Here is a 19,947-nt window from a genome sequence, read left to right on the forward strand (position 1 = left end):
TTCAAAACTGCTTTGAACAAGCTTGAACAGAGGATGATTATTGGGTATCACACATTATTTCCTGTTGGAATGAATTTAGAAAGTGGATGAAATTTATTAGTGTAGCAATTTTGAATAATATTGTATATTTACCTTATATTTATTTATATTTTCTAATTGTGCATATTAATATTTATGTTGAATGTTATATGTTATAATTTTTGGAAATTCACAATGACATGAATCAGTTAAATTAAATTAATGCAATATTAGAAATTGTATTCAAATTTTGATAAAAAAGACAACATTTCTATGTTTATATAGGTTCATAGGTTCATAGGTTTATACTAGGCTATCTGCCCTAAGGCATTTATAAGCCTAGCCCAAATTATTGTGGCTTACGCCACCCCTTATATGAAAAAATACTGTGCCCATTAGTTTGTTGTGCCTCTGTCCAGCAGTGACCCAGAGATGATTCCCGGGGTAAACCTACGATCTCCCATCCACAGGTCTAGATTTCTCTTGAACAGAGTCAGCGAGGTGCTCTGCCTCACATGGACCGGGATTTTATTCCACAGCATAGGGAGTCTCTGAGTGATAAATCTATCCCTCCAGCACGTCCTATTTATATCCGTGCTAAGGTTTAAGTCGCTTGCTCTAGTGGTTTTGGTGGATTTGGATTTTTGAGGTGGAGCATGTCCATTAATTCGGGTTGGACATGGCCTTGTATGTCAGGCACATGTCACCTCTGAGCAGACGGTATGCGACTGAATAGAGCTGGAGTTTCTTCAATCTGGCAGCATATGACAGATTTTGGAGTCCCTTTATCCTTTTGGTGAGGAACTTTTGGGGTCTCTCCAATTGCTGCAGATGTCGGGTGAGATACATCCCTAATGGGGCATTGTACTCGATCATTGGTCTGATAAGAGAAGAGTACAGGGGAACAATGACCTCACTAGATCTGGATGTGAATCCCTTCATGATCAGGTGGGCAATGTAGAAGGTCTTTCTAACCACTTTAGCAATGTGAGTGTCAAAAGAAAGGCCACTGTCAACCTGGGTCCCCAGGTCCCTGATAACCTCTTCTGTGCTTAGTGGATTGCCACCTATATGGTAGCTTGGGGTTACCTTGTTTTTCCCGAAGGGTATGACTATACATTTTTGGCGTTTAACTTCAGGCCATGGCTCTGGCACCAGCTATCTGTTTCCGTGAGTCCCTTCTGAAGGATATCAGTGTCCGATGCACTTTCCACTATGGCACCCAGTTTGCAGTCATCTGCAAACTTTGTCAGCCAAAGTCCTCCCATGTTGGCCTGTACTTCTGAGAAGTAGATGCCAAACAATAGGGGCCAAGGACCGAGCCCTGTGGGACACCACTTGTGACCGGCTTGGAGTCTGACACAGCGCCAGCAACTCTAACCCTGTGGGTTCTGTCCTTAAGCCAGTTTGCAACCCATCTTGTGACATATGGGTTTACATTTAAGCTGGTAGTTTTTCTACAATACCCGAGTGGGGTATTGTGTCGAAAGCCTTTGCAAGGTCAAGGTAGGCTGTATGGACTGCCTTTCCTCATCAATGGCCTTGGTGACTATTTCAAGAAGTCGACCAAGTTCAAAAGGCATGATCTTCCCTTGACAAAGCCAAACTGGGTCGGGTCCAATGTCTGCAAGTCCCCTATATCTTTGTTTATGAGCTCCATTATGATCCTCTCCATAGCTTTGCAGACTAGACTTGTTAAGCTTATGGGGCGTAATTACCAGGGTCCGTGAGGCGCCACCTTTGTGGAGTGGGACCACAGTTGCTGCACGCCACTCCTTGGGCACGTATCCTGTGGTAAGGCTGAGATTAAACAGCTGCCTTATGTGCGGGTTTAATTCCTCATTTAGCTCGTGTAGCACACAGCCGGGGACACCATCCGGTCCCATTGATGCTGTGTTTTTAGCTTTAGAGAGAGCAGCTTTCACCTGCGCATTTGAGATGTCCGGGAGGCTACACTCGGCTGGGATAGTTATCTCTCCTTTAGGCGGAGAGACGCGGGTGAAGTTTGCAGTGAACCTGTCTGCCAGTATGTTGGCAATGTCTGTGGGTTCAGTGATTTTTGTATCATTTTGGACTAATTCTGAGCATATCTGTGAGTTTCCACCCAGGTTCCTAACATAGCTGAAAAAGGCCTTATGATTGTCCTTTGAATCTATGGCAATTTTTCTCTCAAAATTGGCCTTAGTTGATTTTATGAGTGCTCGTATTTTTTACTAATAATGATCAGGGTGACTTCCTTTTATGGATTTTGTTCTATCATGTAATAGCTTTCTCCTCTTATTGTAAAGTTTGTTAATGGCTGGGGTCCACCAGACTGGACGTTTGCCCTTTGTGGAAAGAGTCTTGGTTTTATTTGGGATTGCCTGATCCATGCAGTCCTGGAGGTGTTCATAGAAGGCATTTGTAAGGGCTTCCGCAGCTTGGGTTGTGGTTTCCTCTGACTCAGGGGCCTTGAAGGATACCACACCAGTCTTGAGTAGTGTGAAGTTTGCTTTAGAGAAGTTCTTCACTATGGTCTTTTTTGTTTGGGGTGGGGCGGGATGTGGATTTCCAGTGAGATTAGTTTATGCTCAGATCTCACCAATGAGGGGTATACTTCCGTCGTGGAGCATTTTGTCCCCATGTCTGTGACAATGAGATCTAGTATATTTTCTCCTCTTGTGGGAACAGTGACTAGCTGTTCCATGGCATTTGAATTTATGAACTCCAGGAACCGTTGGGCTAGAAAGTTAGGGCTTGAGTAATGTTCCCAGTCTATATTCGGGTAGTTGAAGTCACCCAATATGATGGTGTTTGGAGATACATTTATACCCTCCAGTGTCTTCAGGAAGGCTGTGTGGGGTTCCTGAGTTTGAGAGGGTGGCCTGTAGCATGCTACAATTTGTAGAGCAGTTTTGCCTATTGTTAGTTGCACCTGGATGGTTTCCGAAGCTTCATGCGTTGCCACCAACCTGGAGGTGTGAGTATCCTTTATGAATATGGATACACCCCCTCCTTTTGTGGAGTGGTCCGGGTTTTGAGGCCGGAACGCATGATATGAGGTAAAACCTAATAGTGCCGGAGTGCTCTCAGGAGCCTTGAACCAGGTTTCAGTTACAGCACAGACATCGATGTTCTCCATACTGAGAAGGGCCTCGAGTGCGTGCATTTTGAGATTTAGACTTCTGGCATTGAGCAGCATTACCCTCAATTTCTTCCGATTTTGTTTTCTAGGGTGGTAGGTTTAGAATTTGAGCCTTGCCTAAAAAGGCACTATGGGGTGGCAAGAGCCTTAGCCAATATCCGAATCCCAGGGGTGACAGGTGCAAGCTGTCCCTCATGAAGCAGCGTGGCTTGTCAAGCATGTCATCCCAGGCAGACAGACACTGGATCCCCTTTGAATGACACCAGACATTAAGCCAATTGTTAAAGCTGATCATCTTGTCTCTATATTGTGGCATCATTCTTGGTGAAGGAAGGATACTGCTCAGGGTTAGGGTCATACCTGCCTGGGCTACATAATCAGAGAGCTCCTCTATGTCTCTTTTCATGCAGTCCAGGGAGGTACGTCTCAGGTCGTTCACACCAGCATGGACAATGACTGTGTCATATTTGTACTTGCTGTGGAGTGACCCGAGTGCTTGTGTTATGTGGCGGATTCTAGCGCCCGATAGGCAGCTTACTGTGACCCTCTCCTTGTTCAGCCTGGTGAGTGGGACGTCAGTGTGTCTGACTATGGAGTCACCTATGACAAGTATGTTTGGTGTTGTATTTGGCCTTAAGGGCTGTGACTGCTTTGCACACTGCTTTTGTGGTTTATGTGTTGCTTGTGGGGTGTCTTGAGGTAGCAGTTGTTTGGGTGTCTGCTTTGGAGGCCTCTGCTGTTTAGGTAAATTTTTACTCAGAGCCTCCGAGTATGTCTTTGTGTGTTTATGTGTTCCCATTACTATTCTTATATTATATATGTTGGATTTTGTCACAGTGTTGACAGGGTTAAAAATGCTTGATGAATTGATTGATTGCTTAAATTGCTTAATTGTTTTATTGATGAATATATAAAAAGAGAATGTGTAAGTGTGTAAGTGTGTTCCATTGAAGGCGAATTGCCGAGGTACCAGGACAGAACTGATGGAATAAAGCTGCTTCTTTTTGTTCCACCCTCTGACTGCTTATTTTGTGGTGTATTTTTGCAGTTGTAACATTGCCTCAAGATTCCCAGATTCACCAGCTGGACCGGAGAGGAGATTGACAACTGACCTTTGGACATGCTAGAATAGTAATGGGAATTCCTTTATAATTGAAAAAAAAGGGCCAGTGGGGAACAAGGTACTCAAGGGGAGTTTGTGAGGGTGTAGTGCTTTTAATTTTTTAGAGCTGACTTATATAATTGCTTTAGTGAGCAAGTGCTAGGTAACTTAAATGCAATGTGTTACAGGTAACTTAAATGCAAAAACGACAAACAGTAACTTTCTTTCAAGTGAAACAAGGAAATAAGTACAGTAAGCAATGCAGATATCACTAGGGATCCACAGAAGTGCTAAAAGGCGTTTTAGGTGGAATTAGTGTTTCAGGAAATAAACAAACAACAAGCATACAAATAAAGCTAGATTCAGCAGGCCTGGATCTAGTCTATGCTACAGCAAACAAGGTGTACCAATTTCAGTAAGAAACAGTTAGAATATGCAGGCACTATAAGCCTCTAACCAGAAATTCCCTGCTCAGAAGGGCAGAGTCCAGCCTCTCCTCCCACAAGAGTGCAGACCGCAATCCTTCTTAACGTAAAATAACTGGCCTGAAGCCCAAGTGCTTAAACCAGAACTAATACACTTTTAGAATAACAGACACTGAGCTCTCAATCAGCAGTTCCCAACTTAAAAGGATGTAAGCTACCTGTCCTGCCACCACAGTGCAGGCCACAAACCTTCCTAATGTAAAACAACTGGTCTGAAGCCCAAGTGCTTAATCCAAAAGACTTAGAAATGATAGCTACACTTTAATCAAGTTACTACCAGCAGTAATAAATACAACTGAATACTTTAAAGAATGCCTGGATTAGTGCTCAAGTTATACAAACAAAGCTAGATTCAGTAGGCCTGGATCTAGTCTATGCTACAGCAAATGAGGTGTACCAATTTCAGTAAGAAGCAGTTCAAATATGCAGGCACTATAAGCTTTAACCAGAAATTCCCAGCTCAGAAGGACAGAGTCCAGCCTCTCCTGCCACAAGAGTGCAGAACACGAACCCTCTTAATGTAAAATAACTGGCCTCAAGCCCAAGTGCTTAAACCAGAATTAATACACTTTTAGAATAACAGACACTGAGCCCTCAATCAGCAGTTCCCAACTTAGAAGGATGTAAGCTACCTGTTCTGCCACTACAGTGCAGACCACAAACCTTCCTAATGTAAAACTGGTCTGAAGCCCAGGTGCTTAAACTAAAAGGCTTACAATGAGTTACACCAAGCAGTAATAAATACAACTGAGTAATTTTACGATGATGCAAAAGCAAAATAAAGTAGGAAAAAACAAAAAATCCAGCAAAAGCAGATACATTTTTTTTTTTTTTTTTTTGGAAAGAGAGAAAGGAAAGAGAGAAAGGAGTAGCAGAAACTAAGCTGATTGGCCTTCTCAAATGCTCTCCCTGTAGTGGGTAGAATGAGGTAATGACACTAGACTGGGAGGAGGGTCCCAGATCAAATTTACACTAGGAGCGGGCAACTGCAAAGCCACCAACTATAAAAACACTATACCAACAGGGAGGGACGGTGGGAAACAAACTGCAGAAATGTTACTCACAGCTGAAAAGCAGCAGTGAGCCTTTAAATGAAAGTTTTAAACAGCTAAAGGAGCCACTAGAAAAAAAGAGTTTAACTGCAACAAGTTATCATAAACAAACAACCCAACAGATGCTTAATAAGAGTGGACAATTTCCAGTTAATACCTCACACACAGTGAAACTAGCTAGAAAAAATACACAGTACACAAAGTGCTATAAACAACAAAGAAATAAAGAACAAAATAAACAAAAAAACAGGATACTTAATGTTATATATTGTAGCTCCGAGTTTGGAACTTTGAATGTTGGCAGTATGACTGGTATAGGGAGAGAGCTAGCTGATATGGTGGACAGAGGTTTGGAACTTTGAATGTTGGCAGTATGACTGGTATAGGGAGAGAGCTAGCTGATATGATGGACAGAAGGAAGGTTGGTATACTGTGTGTGCAAGAGACCAGATGGAAGGGGAGCAAGGTTAGGTGTATCGGAGGCGGGTTCAAATTGTTTTATCATGGTGTGGATGGGAGGAGAAATGGCATAGGGGTTATCCTGAAGGAACAGTATGCTAAGAGTGTTTTGGAGGTGAAAAGAGTGTCAGATAGAGTGATGTTTATGAAGCTGGAAATTGATGGTGTAATGAAGAATGTTACTAGTGCATATACTCCACAAGTTGGGTGTATGATGGATGAGAAAGAAACATTTTGGAGTGAGTTTGATGAAGTGGTGATGACTGTACCCAAGGGTGAGAGAGTGGTGATTGGAGCAGATTTCAATGGGCATGTTAGTGAAGGGAACAGAGGGGATGAGGAAGTGATGGGTAGGTATGGTGTTAAGCAAAGGAATGCAGAAGGTCAGATGGTAGTGGATTTTGTGAAAAGTATGGATATGGCTGTGGTGAATACGTATTTTAACAAGGGGGGAGGAGCATAAGGTGACATACAAGAGTGGAGGGAAATGCACACAGGTGGATTATACCTTATGTAGAAGGGCCAGTCTGAAGGAGATTGGAGACTGTAAAGTGGTGGCAAGGGAAAGTGTAGTTAGGCAGCACAGGATGGTGGTTTGTAGGATGATATTGGTGATCAAGAAGAGGAGGAGGATGAGTGTGAGGGCAGCACCAAGGATCAAACGGTGGAAATTGAAAAAGGGTAATTGTGAGGTGGAGTTCAGGAAAGAGTTAAGACAGGTACTGGGTGGCAGTGAAGAGTTACCGAATAGCTGGGTAACTACAGCAGAGCTAGTAAGGGAGATGGCTAGAAAGGTGCTTGTTGTGACATCTGGAAAAAGGAAGGAGGACAAGGAGACCTGGTGATGGAATGAAGAAGTATAGGAGAGTATACAGAGAAAGAGGTTGGCGAAGAAGTGGGATTGTCAGAGAGATGAAGAAAGTAGACAGGAGTATAAGGAGATGAGGTGCATGGCAAAGAGAGAGGTGGCAATGGCTAAGGATAAGGCGTATGAAGAGTTGTATGAAAGGTTGGATACTAAGGAGGGAGAAAAGGACCTGTACCGATTGGCTAGAGAGAGGGACTGAGCTAGTAAAGATGTGTAGCAGGTAAGGGTCATAAAGGATAATGAGGGAAATGTATTCACAAGTGAGGAGAGAGTGTTGTGTAGATGGAAAGAGTACTTCAAGGGGCTAATGAATGAAGAGAATGAGAGGGAGAGAAGACTGGATGATGTGCGGATAGTGAATCATGAAGTGCAGTGGATTAGCAAGGAGGAAGTTTGGATAGCTATGAAGAGGATGAAGAATGGAAAGGCTGTTGGTCCAGATGACATACCTGAGGAAGCATGGAGGTGTTTAGGTCAAATGGCAGTGGAGTTTTTAACTAGATTGTTTAATGAAATCTTGGAGAGAGAGAGGATGCCTGAGGAATGGACAAAAAATTGTTTTGGTACAGATTTTTAAGAATAAGGGTGATGTGAAGAGCTGTAGTAACTACAGAGGGATTAAATTGATTAGTCACAGCATGAAGTTATGGGAAAGAGTATTGCAAGCTAGGTTAAGAAGGGAGGTGATGACTAGTGATCAGCATTATGGTTTCATGCCAGGAAAGAGCACTACAGATGCGATGTTTGCTCTGAGAGTGTTGATGGAGAAATACAGAGAAGGTCAGAAGGAGTTGCATTGTGTCTTTGTGGACTTAAAGAAAACATATCACAGGGTGCCTAGAGAGGAGTTGTGGTATTGTATGAGGAAGTTGGGAGTGGCAGAGAAGTATGTAAGAGTGGTGCAGGATATGTACGAGGGTAGTGTGACAGCGGTGAGGTCCGCGGTGGGAGTGATGGATGCGTTTAATGTGGAGGTGGGATTACATCAAGGATCAGCTCTGAGTACTTTCTTATTTGCAATGGTGATGGAGAGGTTGACAGGCAAGATCAGACAGGAGTCCCTGTGGACTATGATGTTTGCAGATGACATTGTCATCTCTAGTGAGAGTAGGGAACAGGTGGAGGAGACCCTGGAGAGGTGAAGATATGCTCTAGAGAGAAAAGGAATGAAGGTCAGCAGGACTAAGACAGAATATGTGTGTGTGAAAGAGAGGGAGGACAGAGGAATGGTGAGGATGCAGGGAGTAGAGGTGGTGAAGGTGGATGAGTTTCAACAGTTCAGAGTAATGGTGAGTGTGGAAGAGAGGTAAAGAAGAGACTACAGGCAGGATGGAGTGGGTGGAGTAGAGTGTCAGGAGTGATTTGTGACAGATGAGTACCAGTAAGAGTGAAAGGGAAGGTCTACAAGAGGGTAGTGAGACCAGCTATGTTATGGCACTGACAAAAAGGCAGGAGTCAGAGCTAGACATGGCAGAGTTAAAGATGTTAAGATTTGCACTGAGTGTGACGAGGATGGACAGGATTAGGAATAAGTATATTAGAGGGTCTGCCCAGGTTGGAAGGTTTGGAGACAAAGCCAGAGAGGCAAGATTACATTGGTTTGGACATGTGCTGAGAAGGGATGCTGAGTATATTGGGAAAAAGATGCTAAGGATGAAGCTGCCAGGTAACAGGAAAAGAGGAAGGTCTGAGATAAGGTTTATGGATGCGGTGAGAGAGGACATGCAGGTGGTTGGTGTGACAGAGCAAGATACAGAGGACAGGAAGAAATGGAAACAGATGATCCGCTGTGGTGACCCCTAACGGGAAGAACCAGTAGAAGAAGAAGAAGAAGAAGAAGAGGTAGGAAATATGCTTTGCATTTATCAACAGCTAGAGAGTACTTCTACTTCCTGGTTATAGCTACTGATAGTGGGCTTGCACTCTCCACCTTTTAAACCAATCTTCATTTGGGATTTGAGATTTGAGATACTGATACTCCATACAATTGGCTTACAGACAGAGTCTTATGAAAGCATCCTTCAAATATCTGTAGACTTTCTAGACATTCAGACTGAATATAGTGCTTTGACCATGGGATGACTGTTCAGGGGTGTGTTTGATGGAATATAAACTAGTATGTTAATACTTCATTTATCCATTCATTTCTAAAAAAGTTAAAATATATTTCCTCTCACTTTTTAATTTAATTATTAATGCCTCCTGTGCAGTCTCTTTTACTATGTTTTGGAAAAATCATTTGAATGGTCCATTTGCATTTTGTATAATCATCATAAAGTGCATACTTTGCAAATTATTTCTGTGCTATAACTCTATTGCATTTTGAACTAAAGACATTCTGTGACAGTTAAACATTTAAAAACATGTTACTGTATATGAGATTTTAAATATAATTTTTTACTTGATAAGTAGATACTGGGTTACTACCCAAAAGGTAGAATTCAAAATTAATTTGCAGGACAGCTTTACTGTGACTTTTAAGCCCAATTGTCATTGAAGTCCCCCACCTCAAAAAAAAAAAAAAAAAAAAAACGCTTTCCATGCATCCGTCACCACTGTTTGCAGTCTATAATAACTGGTCGAATGAAAAAAATATGGTTGCAATAAGATTCCTAAGTACATATTCAACCTTGGAAATACTCTGATCCAGTATCTGTTTGATTATGCATTGTCTGATAGAGGAGAATGCACCAATGTACATTTCATGTAGGACTTAGCTTCAAAGAAGTCAACTACCACAGATAAAGGAAGCTTATGGGTATCCTAATTTTCATAGATATTTGTGTAAGGTGAATAAAAGATAAAGAAGAAGCAGGCAAAGCTAAGCAGGACATATACCATGTCCATCTTACTGGATGGGGCACTCAAAGGAAGGCTGCATGGTTCCTGGAACTGTCTTTCTCTTTGGGCATACCAAGTCAGCTTGGGACTTCAATTATATTAATTAATTAATATTGCATTTGATGTTTAGTAGTAGTAGGATAGTGTATATACCAAGCATATCACTACAGCAGTGTCCAGAGGGAGCTTAGGAATAAAGCTGACACTTGTACATTCTCCTACTTCACTAGCTGTTAAGCAGCCTGCTCTTTACACACAATGTTTATTTTTTTTGTCAAAAATCTTTTTATTGACATTTTTCAATACATAAAAGACAATACATCAAACAATGAAAAAAAACAAGTTAACAGCAACATATAACATGTATTTATAATAAGAAAGATAATACTTTGAATCTATAACTATGTACAATATGTAATCCTCAAGAAATAAATCATGACGTCACCCCAGATGACCCTATTTAACTTTGTTCCTAAGTTGCTGTAAGCAAATCAGACCATATCTGCCACTGTCTCAGGTTATAAATATTTATACATTATACCTGGCTTTAACAAAGACCTTACATATTTAATTCACATGCCTCATTCTGATATGCACCTCCTCATTTCCTTTTCATAAGACACATACGTTTTTAGTTCATAGCTGTGACTTTTATTTGAATTTAATCATCAGCATGCAATTTTGTTTCAGTCTTCACTTTTCATTTAAAACCATAAAATTCCATCAGACTTTGTCAGAGTTGTCTATTCACACTTAACCGATTATTCAATATTATTAGTAAGTCAGGTTGCAAGTATTTCACTTTTACCTTGCTGTTACAGGTCTCAGTTTTTAAGTGATAACAGCCTTCATTAATAATTTGCATATATGTTCTTCTGGATTAGTGTGTCATTTATCTAGACAATGCTGTAGCCCTCCTATATTCAGAAAAATTAAGTTTATTTGCCTGGTGATTATCAGAATTGGTTAATAGGGAAAATCTGGAAGCAGCTCAGTCATAGTGCAGAGAGTTTTCTGTTTGTTGTCAGAATTTTTGCAATTAACAGGTTGGTGCATTAGTTAAGTGCGGTGTAATTTCTCCTGTCTAGTTGTAACTACCGTGAAGAAGTAAAATTGTAGCAATGCCTTAATTTGAAGAAGATGCATTTTGCAAAGTATTGTTTCCACTCAAATGTTTTCAGACTACTGAGGTGACATCTTGCGTATTTATAGAGGAAAGATATTTGCAGACTACATCTCACATACACACACCACACTCAGCTGATTAGAAATAACCCTGAAAGGATTGCAGATGTGTAATAGGAACATTCTTGTGATTCCATTCCATTTATGGACAGGATGAACATTTATTAATTTAAAATTATAAAATAAAAATATTGCAGTATATTTAGAGATGCCATGCTTACAATAGCTAGAATACCTGGGCAACAACCATCTGAAAAAGAGATGCAAAAAAGACTAAAGTGAAAGATATACAGTATGTATTGAGAATTTTCAAGAAGCACCCTACCTAACAAAACCATTCTTTCACAAATAGTTCTGCTGTGATTTATGTTTATGAATGAAAAAGGGAAGAAGTAAATGATGCCAGTTCTTGTATTGCTTATCAGTCCTAGCAGTTTACATGCATTTTGCTGTTTGTGATTTAATTTACACTCAAATATCTCATATGTATTCAAATATTCATTTAAGGCAATGCCAGTAAGTTAAGATGGATATCGGAGTTCTGAATGCATTACTGTTAATTTAGGATTAGGATGTCATAACCTTGTTAAATCTGGAAGCATAGTTTTGTTTGACATTCTACTAAGTCAAGTATATTTTGAATAGTTTAGTCTTTTAAACAGGTCATCCTCATAAACATGAAAGTACAGAAGAATGAGCTTCAAAAGATCGAGACCGGAATGTCGAAATGTCATAATAATGAAAGCTGAAAACAACGAATTGCAGAACATCGAACAGGCAGATGAATTATTGCATGAGATCTTGGTACAGCTAGGTTTGGGGTTTGGCCATTTCCAACCAACTGTAGTGTATTCTCTGTGTTGATAGACATAATGTGCAGTATGTGTGGTAAGGGGGGGGGCCTGCCCCTTGCAAAACATTTGGATATTACTTTTGTTCATTCTGTACTGCTATGTAGATGTTTGATGTTCTGTAGTTCATTGTTTTCAGCTTTCATTATTATTAAATTTCGGCATACCGGTCATCTTTTGAAGTTAATTCTTCTGCACTTTTGTGCTTATGAACTAGACCCCTTTTAAACATATTCTGTTTAACCGTTGATGTTTGTAAGAATACCTGGTACCTGGTTATGAATAAGTTTATATTCTGGAAATATGTGAAGCAATTTGCACCATAACATTTCTCTATTTTGGTTTATTCTGAAATTAGAATTGTTATGTTACACAATTAGTTTCAAATTTTGCTTAAGTATACTTTTAGTTCTAGTCAAGGGACAAGTGACAGACGTAAACTGATCCAGAAAGGAAACTAATCATAATTACTTCTCTATGCAGAGGCACAGCTAAGACACAGCTAAGCTGGTAATTGGAAAGCAGTACGCTTTAGCTATAGAGGCGAATATTGGGGTCTACTTTATGTGCTCGAAACACGAAAAACCTGAATCCAAATTGCGCAACACATAAAAAGTGAACCGTCACCCGTGAATACGTCAAGCATACTAAAGCGCAAAATTTAAAACCTCAAACCATCATAGTCGGCCAACCTACCACCCGCAACATACTACATACCCAAACACAATAAAAAAACACATACATACACTAACCAAAACCCTACTTCTAACCCTAAATTAAAGCACCAAAACCCTACTGCTAACCCTACACTAAACCCCACATACACAACTATCTATGCACTATCCTTAACCCCTCCCTAACCCTAAGGTCCGTAACTACCGCACACTTCCCCTACGGAGCTATACCCAACCAAACTAAATATTCCACACACATAGACTTAACAAAACCCTACACTAAACCTTACATACATTACCTACACAAAACCTTACATACACTACCTACCTATGCACTTACCGTAACCCCTGCCTAACCCTAAGGTCCGTAACTATTGCACACTTACCTTACAGAGTTATACCGCAGACGGGCCAACTATGCAAATTCGATATTTCCACTTTCACGGTTTCGTTCGTTTGATGGATTTGCGGTTCGCTCTTTATGTGTTGCGTTATTTGGATTTGTTTTTTTCAGCTTTCGAACGCATAAAGTAGAGCCACTAATATTGTAATGAGTTCCAGTCTGCTAGATGCAGAATGACACAAGGAAAAAGGCCAAGTCTTTTGCTGAGATATGTTTGGTAGTGGGAAAAACTGTGGCTATATTAGATAAAATGGAGAGAAGATGAATGGTGGTATTCATAGTAATTGTAAGTACTGCAGGCCAGTATATGAGTCCATGCCTTAGCTCTCTCTCTCTCCTGCCTTGGTCCTCCTTTACCAAACAGACATTTCCCATATGTCCTTCGAGCATCAGTAAGAATGTGGTTCTCCTCAGGTGTGAAATTATCTCCTCAGTGTCTTGACACCTGATGCTGTAAATAATGTAACCTGAAATAGGATCACCATGGGATCATAGGAAGTTACTAGGCTAATGGCCCCTGGGCCTTTACAAGCCTAGTCAAGTTCAACCCATGTTCCCAAGGGTGTCTGGTTCAAGCAGACACTAAAATCAGTACCTATTACCCCTGTCCAAGAGAGAGACACAGGTGGAACAACCAGGGTTAATTTTCGGTTACCCATCCAATTGTTCAAATTATGCTTAAATAAGGCCAATGAGGGGCTTTGTTTAACATTAATAGGAATCTTGTTCCAAATGTGAGGCAACCTCTGTGAGACAAATCTGTCTCTCCAGGAAGTTCTGTTGATGTCACATATCAGGTTAAGGTTCTTTGAGCGAGTGGCCCTATGACCACAATTAAACTGTTTAACTCAGAACACACACACAGAGGCAGTTTAGTGAGAGATATTGCTAAAGTGTATTTTGTGTTATTTACAGTGACTACTGAATGCAGGTAGGGAACTGAATATGGACACATCCTCCTCTGGTTGACATCTGTTTAATCAACAAAATTTAGTTGACTGGATGATTGGCAAGTCTGTGAGATCACGCAATTCTTGGGGTTGGGAAATATGCCCTTTCCCTGACATTGTGGGATTTCAGAATTTGTATATAGAATTAGCAGGGGGGTGTAGGGGTACAGCCAGCCCATGGGGCAAAATGATATTTTAGACTATTTTTAAAAATTTTGTTTTGGATGTGCAGATATTTTTTACTTGACACATACATAGTAGTGTTTTGATGTTGACCTTGTAAACATCAATATTTGTGTCATTCTTCTTTTCAGTAGACCTATATTATATATATGTATATATATATATATATATATATATATATATATATATATATATATATATATATAGAGAGAGAGAGAGAGAGAGAGAGAATCATATTTTTAACAGAAGCATGACAATTCATGGATTGCTGCTGCTCTGCTTCCCAATAACTGTTTATAAAAAACATAAATATGACAATGCACTCATCTGCTAAAAATAGCTTAAAATGGCACCTTATCCTTTTCTATTCCACTGATTACTTATACCGTTAAAAAGTCATATTTAGCATACGTGACTGGCAAAATATTGTTCAGATAAGCTATTGTCAATGACTTGTACTAATCCTGTAGGTCCACTAATATTTTTCAGCTATTACCCTTTTTTCTGTTTTTTTAATTTATTCATGATTCCTCCTGACATTTGGAACCAAATGCAACTCAGCACAAGTTAAAATGGTGCAGTACACCTTACAGGCATAAACTCAGGCTGATTTACAAATTTCCTGTATAAATGAAGCTCTGATGAACAGAGCTGAATGAATTGCACCATTACACCAGTGGTGTGAGGTACAACTGGTGTAAAATAATCTTAGCTTGCCAGAAATTCACTGCACTGAAGGATGCTGAGTGCAGGGTCTCATGTAAGTGCATAAGATATCTTGCGCATAGTAAATTATTCCATAACTTTTTCTGTATGTATTTAGTATAGCAACAGTTTGTTTTAATGAATTGAAAGCTAATAATAATGTATCCCTATGACCCCTGGAAGACCTTACAAAGTAATATTAATGGTTTTCCCTAAAACTGTACCACAATAACTTTTAAAAGTGTATTAATGATCACATTTGCTAGCCATAAATGACTGTCACAGCAACATATGTTGTATTACAAATACTCTCATAAATGTTTTCATTAACCAAAGAAATGAATACTGATACACTTTTAAATTCATTCACTACAGCACTTCTGCAGATATCAAACTGATGAAAGTTTTCCATCCACTTATGTACTAATATTAATGAGTATAAAGGATGAAGTCTTTGTGACTTGCTCAGTCTACTTTGTCATCCAACATTTACAGATAGATAAGTTGCATAGATATTACCTCTTTATGGCTTCATGTGTTGGCTATGATTATGTCACACCTCAGATGGTGTGAATTAAATCCTCTTATCTCCTGACCATCAGAACCTTCAGAAGAAGACCTCTGTGAATGGTTGAAAGCACTTAAACTTTGTGGTATTAAATATTTTTAGATGTCCAAGTGGTGTCCATTCTGATTTTATTCCATCATAGTGATTTATTTTATTTTACTTTACAAAACAGTTGTTGCACACACAAAATGGCTGACCAGAGTTAGCAACCACATTTTATGCACAGTCAGGGACAGATCAGCAAGTTTATGACCTTCATACACCTTGCTGCATGCTAGATTGTTAAATTAATTTCACCAGTAAGTATGACTTGCATGCCTTACAGGTAACTCAAATGTTTTATCTCAGAGAAATACCACAAGTAAGCTCTACACCTCATAATGCATTTTTCCGGTCAAATATATGTTGTTGTAAAAGTTAGAATAGTTTAAGGAAATGCAAAAAACAATTCAGCAATAGCAACCTCCTACCCCATCCCCAGACTCCCTGACATCAAACAATATAGCAAATCACAGGAACAAAGCATATCTTGTAACACATTCTTGTATCAAGAAAATGCAGAAGTTAGTTAATAAAATAAAAAATTGCTAAAATATAAGCAGGCAATTAATTAATAAATATAAGCAGGCTTACTTGTAGAAGTTTGCTTTAATACTGCAGCATATAGCCCCAGTCATAGCATAAGTAAACAAATATGCATTTAATTTCTTCATACTTGCACAGCTGAGTTGGAAATCTCATACAATAAATGCCAAGCAGACAGGAAGTTAAATTGGTTTTACTGAAGGTGCATGTGAGTATTACGTCAGTTATATAAGCATAACAAATTCAGACGTTTATCTGTTCAAATTCCATAGCCACCCCCCTCCCCAAATGTCTTACACTCACTTCAAATATTACTGCAGAAATATTGTAATTACTATACATAAACTATTCATCATAATCAACAATAATATCATTTGGCAACATTATCAAAGAATGTCATTTTTTAGCATAACTTCATTAAGTAAGCCTGCCTAAGAAGTTTTTAATACGCACTAAAAAACTAAAATGCTGAAACAGAAACGTACAAGTCCTCCTTGTCTACATTTTGTCTCTCTGTCTCTCTTACACTCTCTCTCTTTTACTTATTTATTATTTCATTTTTTTCTTTTTTTTTCTTTTCTTTTGTGTTCCATTTTCCAAAACTCTAGGTATTCCAGGGGCAACCCAGGTTTGTACCTCCTAAGCCAGAGAATATTCACCATATCCCACTGTTTGCCCAGTGACATCCTGTCTTGTTCAGGGCAGTGGCTTTGGTTCTGTGGGCACCCATCAGCAGCATAGTCTGTAAAGCCGGGAAAGGATGTGAACAATCCAAAGGGCACCAACATTTATTAACGGAATGTTAAGCGCTTTCCTCTCTACTACAGATACTTCTTCAGAACAAAGAAAAATCACAGTCACTGAACCATACTGAATACCCCCTTGAATTAATCAATTGTACGTGATCATTAAAATTTAAAGCAATACACACAAAAATTGTACTAATGTTAAAAACAATACTTCAAACACATTTAAAAACATTTCAAATAAATTTAAACTCACCACGTTAAGCAAAACTCCATCACTGAATAGTTGTATATATATATATATTTGTCATAACTTTTACCACTTAAACTATCCTGAAATTTGATCGAGTTTTAAAACACTGGCTATACTAATAGTCTCATTTATGCCTGGATATTGAGAGGAGTTCATCAACAATTGCCATATCAATTCCATTAGATCTAAATATAAATCTAAAATACCCCCTTTTTCAACTTCCATTAACTGCTGTAAAACCAAGAATTTGAAATGATGTGTTTGATTTTCTTTTATGTGCCTAAATAAAGCACTTGTTAACCTACACTGTCTAATGCCCTCTAAATGTTCACCTATTCTTGTTTTTAATTTCCTACAAGTTTTCCCTGTGTAGAAAATGGGACATTCTAGACACTTAGCCATATATATGACTCTTTTGCTGTTACAATTATAATGGCCTCTGATGTTCAATGTTTGATAATTTACCCTAAAATGATCCTCAGTTTCCATTAAATATTGACAAAAAGAACAAGAATTGCATTTAAAATTTCCCACTTTTCTCTATTGGTCTTGAAAGTAGGTCTTATTCCCTCCAGAATGTTCTTGATGCATTTGTCTCTCCTAAACACATATTTGGGGTTCTTCCCTACCTTTGAACCTACACTGGCATCAAACTGCAGAATATCCCAATTATCATTTATCACCCCAATAATGGAACTGGCCATCCCATTGTATGTTAGTACAAGGGATAATCTGTACTGACCACCTTCCTTCATAAATCTACCACCCCTGGAGAACCCATGACCAAAAATAGGTCTATAAAGCCCTTGACTACATTTGTAAATAACCTCTTTGGTGAGGTCCACAAGTAAACTGTATGGATATCCCCATTTGCTTAAACATATAAGTGATAAATTCCAATTTACCTAGAAAGTCAACATCAGAACTAACCACCCTGGCTGCTCATATCAGCTGTCCTTTTACCACTCCCTTCTTTTGATGGTCTGGATGGCAGCTCCCATAATCCAGATAAGAGTTTAAAAAAGTTGACTTTATTTGAATTTTGGTAACAAAATCCATTTGGGTACGATCAATTACCAATTCAACATCTAGGTATATGATTCTATCCCTGTTGAATTCATGTGTGAATTTAAAAAATTCCACAGTTTCATTGCAGTATGAAACAAAGTCTTTCAAACTGTCCTCTGTACCTTTCCAAATCAGGAACAAATCATCCAAAAAAGGAGTATAGTGAACGATATTGCCACTATACTGACTATTGAATACAAACCCCTGTTCCCAGTTGGACATAATGAGATTGGAAAAATGGGGGCACATGCGGCCCCCATTGCTACACCTTTGACTTGTTTGTAGTAAAGTCCCTCAAACCAAATATAGTTATTCTTGAAAATTAGCTCCATAAGTACATTTATTTTATTGATTTCATCTTGATCAAATATTATAGTCATATGGAGCTGTTGCTCTAACCAATTAATCCCAATATCTTGGGGAATAACTGTGAACAAATTTACTACATCAGTCGTAACCATTAACATGTCCCTTGATAGTACAATCCCATTTAACTTGTTAATAAACTGCCAAGAATCTTTACTAATAAAATCAAAAAAAACAAAGTTTTTTGCATTAAATGGTCTAAATATTTGGCAATAAAATAAGTTTTACATCTTTTACTATCCACAATTGGCCTAAAGTTTGGGTTAATGAGCCCTTTGTGTATTTTGGGCATGCCAAAAATATTTGGCACCCTGGGAAATTTGTTTCTCAAAAAATTATATTCATCTACATCAATTTGGCCTTGATATACCATGTCATCAAGTGTCAGGTCAATTCTCCTATATGCCACCTTGATTTCATTGAGTGAACTTTCCTCATATGTATCGTCCATTAATATATTACTCTTACTGTCTAGGTATTCCCCCCTATCCATAACCACCACCCCACTTCCCTTGTCAGGTTTCATGAATCTGACAGTGGGGTCTTTAATCAACTCAAACATAAGTTGTTTCTCTTCCTCGGTCAAATTTAAATAATCAGCCTTTCTATTGTACATATACTTTTTTCTTATTTCTTTTTCACACATTTTTTCAAAAAGTTCAACAATTTTATTTAAAGGGGGATTAAACGTGCTAGGTCTTTTGCATCTATCACTAGACTGATACTCCATGTTTATATCATGACCAAACCAAACTTTCAAGTTTAGTTTTCTAATATATTTCTTTAAATCTATAAGGGACTCTACCAAACTCCCATTTCTACATGGAACAAATGTGAAACCCTTTGCTAAAAAATCTGCATGTTTCACATTTATGTCCATGCTAGAGTAATTGTAAATTTTAAAATCACCTTTGCCATTGGTCACTATATCTGGCCCTCCTATGTCAGAATGTTGTTTTTATCAAGACATTCCACTAAAAGTTCTAACATGCCATCACCTTCATTGTAGGTACTATCTGACCCTACTATTTCATTGTTCCTTTCAACATTGCTTACTACTGGTCTAAATGCATTTGATAATTGTTCAGTAACATTTACATTCATTACATTACAATCCATGTCATTTTTTGACAAAATATTATGAACACTTTCAAAATGACATGATAATCCCATAAGAATACTACTGTTGGTATCATTGTTCATAATGCCACCATTATTACAAATGTTATCAAACCAAGTTGTTACAAGATTCCCATCACAATTGATTTCTATTGGGCTGAATGCAATTAATGAACATTTGATACCATTTTCATTCACTTCGTTATGACTAATATCAAAAAATGAACTAGTATTGTTGCTTTCCGAATTCATGTTATAAATACATTCAGAATGACATGCTAGTCCCATGGAAACATTACTATTAATGTTGTTGTTCATGACCTCCCCATCATTCCACATGCT

This window comes from Protopterus annectens, chromosome 1.part2, assembly GCF_019279795.1.
Source record: "Protopterus annectens isolate FY-2018-M chromosome 1.part2, PAN1.0, whole genome shotgun sequence".
Taxonomy (NCBI): Eukaryota; Metazoa; Chordata; order Ceratodontiformes; family Protopteridae; genus Protopterus; species Protopterus annectens.